The 10,031-nt window shown below is 34.6% G+C and overlaps 1 long non-coding RNA gene across 1 annotated transcript; it reads left to right on the top strand.

The window, feature by feature from the left end:
- The first annotated feature begins 275 nt into the window (after nucleotides 1–275).
- On the top strand, nucleotides 276–6,177 carry LOC133867620 (uncharacterized). Its single transcript, XR_009900122.1, has 3 exons — nucleotides 276–4,893; nucleotides 5,011–5,539; nucleotides 5,974–6,177. It is a non-coding gene; the product is annotated as an uncharacterized LOC133867620 (long non-coding RNA).
- The last annotated feature ends 3,854 nt before the right edge of the window (nucleotides 6,178–10,031 follow it).

Raw genomic sequence — 10,031 nt, 5'->3', positions numbered from 1 at the left:
CAAGAAACAGGACCCAGAAGGATGGGTAGAGGTCCGACGAAGCGGGATTCTCCTTCAGACGAATTTTTCAGTCACTGGCGACCACCCAAACGTCACCCAGATAGTGATTTCACGAAGAATGGCGATTGTGGCGTGAGTCACGGCAGCCCAGAATTTTCCATCCCAAACAGGGATGAGCCTCCGTGCGATTCTGTGACGGATGGAGATATCCAGGTCGACAATCGACATTTATGCAACCTTATGTTTAAGCACACCACGAAGTCAAAGAGCTATGCCTGACTTGCCAACAAGAGGGTACATGTTGTTCATACGATTCAATAAGATCTTTATCGCAACTCAAAGTTTTGAATCCGTTTGTATAGAATGTAGTTGTTTTTGTAAGAGGTAATGACAGGGTCTACGTACCACTACAAGAAAAATGGTCTTTAGCGATGACCCTGAGTCGTCACTATAGCCCTTAAAGTGGTCGCTAAAACATCGTCGTTAAAGACTAAATAACGACGACTTTTTATTTCGTCGCTGATAATGACTATTAGCGACAACAATTGTCGTCGCTATTATTACAAATAATGGTTGCTAAAAATGCCTCCCGAGATACAATGTCGTCGCTAATGATGTACACATTAGTGACGATATTGTGTCGTCGCTAATGGTACACACAACAGCGACGACATTGTGTCGTCGCTAATAGTGCACACAACAGCGACGACATTGTGTCGTCCTTAATGGTGCACACAACAACGACGACATTGTGTCGTCGCTATTGTGCATACAATAATGTAAATACAACAGCGACGACATTGTGTCGTCGCTAATGTGCACACAACAACGACAACATTGTGTCGTTGCTAATGATATTTTGCATATTAATTAGCGACTACGTAAGTCATCACTAATGATAAATATTTTTTTTAATAAAAAAATGTGCCAATTACATTTTTTATTTTTGCCAATTAATATTTTAATGTTTGCTATGAATTATCTAAATTGCATAAAAGATAACAAACCAAAAATAGAATTTTGGTTTGCCCTCGGCTCACATCTTTAGCAAAGCATTTATCTAAATCTGTTAAAAAAAAACACACACACACACACACGAAATTACTAAAATGCAATCCCAATTGCCAAATTGTTTAAGCATAACAATCATCCTCAAAACGAGATATGATAAAACATTAAGTATTCAAAAACTGAGTCTTCCTCGTCAGATTACATCTAGAACATTAGGTTCATCCGAAAATCTGATAAAACATTAAGTGTATCCAAAATTTAACTAATGCAACTATAATTTAACATAAGCCACATGAGTGCTGACGGTGGTAGATTCCTTTGACAAAAGAACAAATAAATAATCACTATTAGCAAACTGAAGCCCAAACAAAAATATAACATTACACTTCAAATAAAAATAAAAACTATATTTCAGTAAGCAAACATTGAGATCCTCCTTCAAAAATATATTGGAACACTAAAGCATGTTCAGCGCACCAAATCCAATAGTTGAATACTACAGAATTAAACTACTTAAAGAGCCATTTTCTAAACTTATGAAACCAACAGAAATTCGAAGCGTAAAAGAATACGCACCTAAGTCAAATAATAAACAAATACAGTTGGAACAAGAAACAATACAATTACTAGACCATATGCTAAAATCAACTAGGCCATTAATCTCTCAGAGTACATAAAACAAGGACATGGATACAAAACTATTTTATGAAGAGCATAACCGACCATAAAGTAGATTTCAAGAAATAATGCATATGAAGTGAAAACACAAGATGCTCCATTTTAAATACCTTTTATCTTTTCATTCAAATAAAACATCCAAATATACAAGTTATGCAACTTCATTCTAAATATAAAGTTCAAATGAAACATACCATACTCTATAGCACAAAAGACGTGAAGTTTTCGAATCCAATCTCTTTAACCTTCCCCATCAAATTGGGCAAAATTATGACATTGTGCTCCTATAACATATAGAAAAACAAACAAACGTGTCAACTATCAGAAATTAGCTGTTGTTGTTCAATTAAAGCATAACAAAACATATTTGCCACACAACCATTTTACCTAAAATACGTGACACTAGAAGATCATATTGGCGCTTTGATTCTTTCTAAATCTCCTCAACATGTCGGTTTGCTTCTTTTTGAATCTCATCGATACGTCGATTTGATTCATTTTGCATTTCTTCCATTTGCTCATCTCTTTTTCTTTCTTTTTCCAATAATTGATCTGACAACTTGGCCACTTCGAGCTTTGTTTCCTTTAACTCAAGGTTGACTTGGGTGCTATATCGCGAATGCGAAGAGGATGGAGTAGGTATGACATATTTTCCCATCCCTCTAACATGGCCAGAACGTTTCCCACCAAGAACTTGTGTAAATATTTCATCTTCATTTAAGACAACTTCTTCGTCAACCAACATGTCTTGCATCAAATTCTGCACAAGCAACATAAACTTTAATTAAATAATTTAGGCAATTCAATTATATAATGAAAAAGTTATATTTCAGTTACTTACGTATCGTTCTTCACACAGCGGAGTCACAAATGACCCATCTTTCTTTCTGTGAGAGGTCTTATAAAAGTCAATTACCTTAGGTTCCATCCCAGTTTGTCTCTTTTGCACGTAATAGACATATGATTAACATATGCTCTAAATATAACTATTAAAATAATGTAATATTATAAAATTATTACCTTACTATGGCGATGACTAATAAAAGATCTAGAGCCGGATGTGTGATTGGTCTTCAACATCAATTTATTCGCCTTATTACGTAAGGACTTACGCTTCCAATCTTTGTTGGCAAATGATTCACATATCTTATGCCACGTGGTTTGTGACATATTCTTTTGAACTTCTGTCTTCACCATTGTTAAGTCTGTATTACCACCGCATTTTAGGAATCTTTGATGAAGACCATAACGAAGTGTTTTATAACTATTTGATAAGGCCGGCTCCACACTTGCATTGTGTTCATTCACATTCTCATCTAAATCCCACTCACTCTGAAACATAATAGATAACAAAACAATAGTCTTAACGTTTTATATTATATGTAGTAATTAACATAACATCAAACAATAAAACTCACCAAAACAAGATTTCTTAACAGTTGCCGCTCATTTGGTGGGACACGAGTCCAAGAATCATGTCAGAGATCGGTGTGTTGACAAACAACTATTGTCACCCTCCTACTAAATTGACTAGCATTATCACCAACAGGTCCTCTTGCCTCAGCAGGAATTTCTATTGGAACGGGACCATGCTCTATAAGATTATTGAACTTAATGAATTTATTCTGACCTCTTTTCTTCTTGTTGGACATAACAGCTATGAGGCAAAATATGAAAACCTAGTTAGTAATTTTCGGTGCAATAGATTGTTCAATAACAGAGCTTATTGCATAAATATTATATGTGCACTTACAAGATGTATTGGAGGGTCCCTGAGTCATCATTTGACATGGTTGTACATCAGTTTCAATAGCCACTTGGGATCCTAAACTTGTGTCCCCATCTTTATCATTAAGCTGCATTGGCATAGAACGAGTTGTGGGCACACATCGTTTTCATCCTCAATTCATTGTGTATAACTGATTTTACAATAGTAACAATGGATAAGAATATGTGAAAAATATAAACATACATTAATACTCAAATGATTTCTAATGAGGCAAACAAATCATATGCATATATCATCTTACCATATATCACAAAACAACAAATAAATTTCACAATAGAATATATTCAACACATATCATCTTCAGAGTCTGTATCAAAGTTGCAAGATAACTCTTCTTCATGAGCGGAGTTTGTATCATCGTTGCTAGATACCTCCTCTTCATCATCATTGCTAGATAACTCTTCTTCATCATCATAGGTTGTTTCATTCTCCTCATTATTGGCCTCATTGTTGATTAACATGCTTCTATCAACAACTATTGGTTCCACATCATCTTTACGTAACGGAGTTGAGTCTTCATCGTTTCCTTGTTGCACAGGCGCATGACCCCCAACACATTCATCTTCTTCGTCCTCATCACCAAAGCCTTCGTCATCTTCTTCAATCTCTCCCTCTAGTACAGTTGGAACATCGTATATATTTCTATGGGTTACCTTTTGTACTACTTGCCAGCTACTACCCAATTTGGCATCTTTTAAGTAAAATGCTTGTGAAGCTTGACATGCTAGGATAAATGGGTCAAAGGCATACCATGTACGCGATGTATTCACACTTGTAAAATACTCATCTATTTACATTCTTGTTTTATGCCCAATGTCCCACCAATCACACTCAAATAAATACACACGATTTTGACCATAACGTAACACTAGAATGTTCTTCAACTCACCATAGAAGTCAATATTCTTTATGCGATGCTCACGTGGAACAATTATACCACTATTTTGGGTACGTAGAGTTCGTTCATAGTCTTTTATGTGAAACCTAACCCCATTCACAATACAGCCTTTAAACATTGCAACTTGATGATCCAGTCCGCATGCAAGATCATATATTTGTTTAGACACGGTTTCTACATTATGCCCACATATACGATGTCGGAACCAGTTTTCGAATTCGGCTTCATGCTTACTCTGGATTTCCACAGTTCCTTCTCCTTCGATCTTGTCATAGTATTCACTACATAAAGAATAATAATTACTCTACTTTATTATCAAGTAGATTATGCATAAGTTAATAGAACAATAAATCATACACTTACCGAATGTATGAAGCAATTTCGTCACAATTGTTAAGCACATACCATCGAGCCCTTGAGAGAACCATATACGAGGCCTCGGGAGATCCAAACTTTTTACGATGACTCATACAAAAAAGAATGGCACCACATGAATGATGAGGCTACGGATAAAATGGTAAGTGCACGTGCTGTTTTATAACGGAAATCAGGTTATTAAAATGCTTCATTACAATTTTGTTTTTTTATTGGTTGGCTAGCTAGCTAATGTTTTTTCTTGTCCAATTAATTTCAGTTTCTTAACTTTTAATACTCTGCAAGAGAAGATGAGGAAAATAATGTCGCAGGAGCGTCCAACAAAATCAACTGTTTATACACAAGGGTCAATACATTGGGCACTGGACGACCCATGCATAGAGCCATACAGGCGAGTCAAGGGCGATGAATACTTGGGGCGTGTATACAGAACGGGGCTTGAGCCTACACCGAGCAGATCTAGCAGCCGTACATCCAGGACATCTACATTTGCATCCCAAGAACCTGAACTTGTGAGTCAGGTTAATCAATTGCAAGCGCGCGCGAGACGCAGATGCAAACAAGGCATCAGGATCAGCTGGTTTGTATGCAAACGGAATATCAGAATATGTTGGCTCATAAGCAAATGGGGCACCAGAATGGGATGACTGAGATGCGGAAGATGCTCAGCTGGGCTATTATGGAAGTAGGTGGGAACCCCTTTGCAGCGCAATGCAGGGATGTGGCAAACATTCTAGACACAGAATCCCTAGCAGTGAGGCCCAAATCATCAGTCGGTAGTCACCCAGGTGACGTTTTGTATTATTGTAGGTGAACATGATCTAGTTGCGCGCAGAATGATTGAAAGACCATCTACACTTTGTTATTTTGGAAATTGTATGGTGGACATACCAATGATAAGAAATGTTTGGTTGTCATGTCCCTCTTGAATAAATATGAAAGATAAGTAATATGGATGTTCGATATTTTTAAGAACAATTTTAACTCAACTTTCTCTTTTTATATATGAAAAAGGTAAACTAAAACTTGACAATACTTAAAAACTGTTTTCCAATTTTATAAAGAACAAGAAGAAAAATTTGTTTTCAAAGAATAAGAGAATGCTCTTTCTTTCATCTTCCATATATTTCCCGTCTGTCTCCATCCGTATATATGTCTTTGGAGCACGGCGATCGTATGTGAAGTTTAATTTACTTACATTTCTTTTTGTCTTATTTTGCAGTTAATTACTCATGGTAGGAAGCCCGTTGACGGAGAGAACTGGGAATTCATATGCGTATATATTGTATTGACTGGAAGTCTGGAACATTGATTGTATTTTTGCGTGTTGAGTCACATAGACTTTTATCTTTTTGGTTGGTAACATTTGGTTAAAGACACAAGGCACGTGTTGCCTGTTGTGAATTTCAGATTGTGTACATTGATACTTTGGATGTTGTTTACTTTAGGTATGTGATTATGAGAACGTACGTAGTAGGTTTTCGTTTTATGATTGTGGTGATGTATCAGGTGGAATTAGTTCAAATGGAATTGATTAATTTAATTAAGTAATAAAAATTAAAAATTAATTAATTAATATCGTTTAAAGAGTAAATGACGATATTATTTTTTTTGCATTATTTAAAGTAAACGGCTGAAATGTTCATCGTTTTATCAAATATAACGCTGTTTATGTTGACGTCGCTTAACATAAACAACGCCATTACTTTGACTAGCACTAAACGACACCAACCAGACGACCCTATGAGATTCATGTCGTTTAATAACCATTTTGCATCGTTTAACAAAAAACGCAAAATGCCTCTTTTTTTTTTTGGTAGTGTGCACCTTACTTCCATTATGATGCTGAAGTTCAATTGGGTATTCCATAATAGCGTTTCTATGCTGCCAAATCTTTTTAAAGCTTTTTAAGCATTAGTTATACTAATGTTATTGTTCTGCCCATTTTTATGAGGAATATGATAGGCATTAATCATATTTATGTCGTTACTCTACCTGAAGGCCACCCTAGAGGAAGCTGGGGGTACTGGAGCAAGCCACCCCTAGCCTATGGGGGCGGCTGCAGGTCGCCCTGGCTTCCTCTCGGGAGGCTTGAAGGCCACCCTAGATCCACCATTTTGGGTGGCTCAAAGGCCACCACCCACCTCAGGTGGCCGGCGAGCCACCCCAGAGGTGGCCAGGGGTGGCGCACGGCCACCCTAATGGGTTGGGGGTGGCAGCGGGCTACCCTTTGCCACCTCTGGCAGTCACATTTTTTTAAAAAAATAAAAAATTTATTTTTTTAAGTTTTTTAGTTTTTTATAATTTATATATATATATATATATACACACACACACACACAAACATACGTGTCGTTATTTTATTGATACTAACATGGCATACTAACGGAATTCGTCAACTGTTTTAACGGATTTTGATTGTAGGGAGTGATTTAGTTTTATAAATGTATATATTTTTAATATATTGATATTTTGTTTAGTAAAAGTTACACATGTCATCATTTTATTGGTATTTGACATTGACACTAATAGAATCCGTCAAGTAGTTTGACAGAATTTGACTACAATGACTAAGTTGTTATTTTTTACCTACCTTGAAGACCTTTGAATTATTTTTTATTCCACAGTAAGCAATTTGTAATTTATGCTAACCATATGGCAGGATTGAAATGTTATAGGAATATTTTGACAAAAGTAACATTTTTAGCATACTTTTGATAGTTTGATGGGTCACATAAGTATTTTCAGGTAGCTATTCTAAAATCGGTTGTTAGTTCAGGGGGCCAATTTTTTTTTTTTTAATCTATTAGTTTGGTTTGGTTTATATATATATATATATATATATATTTTCTCCTCGTATTTGCTAGGAAAAAAAATAATAATGCAAACTCAGAAAATCGATAAAGAATAAAGATGGCCTATCAATTAGACGGTTGATTTTAATATATAATCGTATTTATCCATGCAAAGAGAACCTAATTAAAAGGAAGCCAGGATTCCTATAAGTTTTAGGAAAGCAAAACGAAGTTGCCATTTTTGTTTGTTTTTTCAGTTGGCATTGAGGGGTTTGCAAAGTCAAAAAGGAACAATAAATTACCGGTTATGAAAGAGCACAAAATACACATAATCAGTCGTCTCATTAATTATTTATTGCACACCGTAACCCGTCTTGACAAACATATCACACAATTCACAAAAACACAAAATAACATGTAAAACCAAATGGTACTGCGTGAGGACAGGCTACGCTCGGCAAACCCCAAAAAAAAATATTGGAGAAGTTTACTTATAATTTTTTATTATTATTATTTAAAAAATACTTAAATTTTTTTTAAAAAAAATGTCAATTTAAGGTATCAATTTTTCAATTTTAACCATATGTTAGAATTTTTTGTTAAATCCTATAAAAATTTCCAAAATAACTTTTTTTTTTTTTTTTTTAGAGAAAATCAGAAGAAAAAAAACTGCTAAAATTTAGTTGTTGATTAGAATTTAATAAAATTTACAAAAATACTCATATCTGAATCTTTAAAAAAATTTATAATTTTTTTTTAAAACAATAAACAAATGAGTGTTTTGGAAATTTTGATAAGATTTAACGAAAAATTCTAACGAATTGTTGAAATTGAAAAATATTGAAAGATTGATACCTTAAAATAACACTTTTTATAGTTTAAATACAATTTTTTTTCAAAAGTGATAAAATATCAGATGTTATAAGTGAAGCTTTTTTTTAAAAAGAAAAATCTGGAAACGTCTTTGTTGTCTACACGTCCAATGGGGGCGAGATCACTTTTTGGGGAACAGGATCCTCTCCATTTACTTATAAAGGAGAGGTATAATTGTCTTTTCACATTTTTATGAAATATAAAAAGACAATTATGTCCCTACGTTATAAGTAAATGGAGAGAAATGGACATGATCCAAATTCACCTTTTGGGGTGGGGGGGGGGGGGGGGCATGAATAATTCCAATTATAAGTAAAAACAAGATTCTCAATGCCCGACCAACGGGACAGGTCGGCTATAAGAATGGGAGTCAACTTATCATGTGGAGATAAATAGCCAAGGAGCCACACTCAAACAAAACCCCTACATTATAAATAATCAGACAACTAATATTGCACAACTATAAGTACATAGGTACAAGCCCACAACATGTTAAATAATTAAATAATAGGACAACTATAGGGACAGCCTCCAGGGAGGCTTACATAAAAAGGGTCATCAACTCGAAAAAAAAGTATGGCCTTGGAAAATCTCTTCATGATTTAGTTTTTCTCTCCGAATTCATGATTCATCACCGTTTATGCCTTCTGGTTTCATGCATTACTGTTTCGAATTTTGAGCATTAGGGATTAGAGCACAACTACTCAAGGAAGTAGTTATAAGTATTACCAAAACGCTGCGCCTTACTTATAACTACTCAAGGAAGTAGTTATAAGTAGGCATTACTACGAGCCCACGGCTATGAGGGGCAACAAAATGAGATTTTGGGCTTTTCAATTGTTTAGGCATTTTAGCTTGTAACATGTGAGAACCGTTGACATCTAACCTATATTTAAATACTGTGAGGCGTACCACGTGAGTTATTTGCTGTTTGCTATGGTTTGATTCTTTTGAAAATTGAAAATCGATCAGTTTGTTGAATCCATTTCTCCTTATGTTGTCAAATTTTTCTTCTGCAAAGGCAATCAACAATTCGAATACAATGAAAAGAAAGGGAACAATTGAACAAAAAGTCATCTTTTTTCTTGACAATTTCTCTTTCTTGAAAATTTTCAGGTATCCAATAATTAATTTTTTTTTTTCAATATATTAATAAATGATAAAAATATTTCTTTATTTTATATTTAGATCGTTGCCCTTTTAAATTACTTGTTTATGAATACATATGGTTTTTGTTACATAATTTAATTGTATGAAATTTATAATTGTACTTATCAGAGATTATGGATAGCAACAATGATTCCATTGAACTCCAATCAAATTCTAAACAAGCTTTTGTCGAGGTAGATTTAACAAATCTACCATTGGATCCTTGCTTTAGGAAAAATAAATGGTGTCGTTTTAATCTAGCATGGTTGAAAGAATATGATGATTGGTTGGAATATAACATTTCAAAAGATGATGTGTATTGCTTATATTGCTATCTCTTCGGACCAGACACTACAAATTAAGTAGGAGGAGACTCATTTGTTACTAAATGGTTTAGAAATTGGACAAAGATAGAGAAGTTATATAATCATGTGGGGGCTCGCAATCAAGCTTGATTAAGATG

Source organism: Alnus glutinosa, chromosome 5 (assembly GCF_958979055.1).
Source record: "Alnus glutinosa chromosome 5, dhAlnGlut1.1, whole genome shotgun sequence".
NCBI lineage: Eukaryota > Viridiplantae > Streptophyta > Magnoliopsida > Fagales > Betulaceae > Alnus > Alnus glutinosa.
The sequence above is the reverse complement of the archived record's forward strand: the minus strand, read 5'-3'. Positions and strand labels throughout refer to the sequence as shown.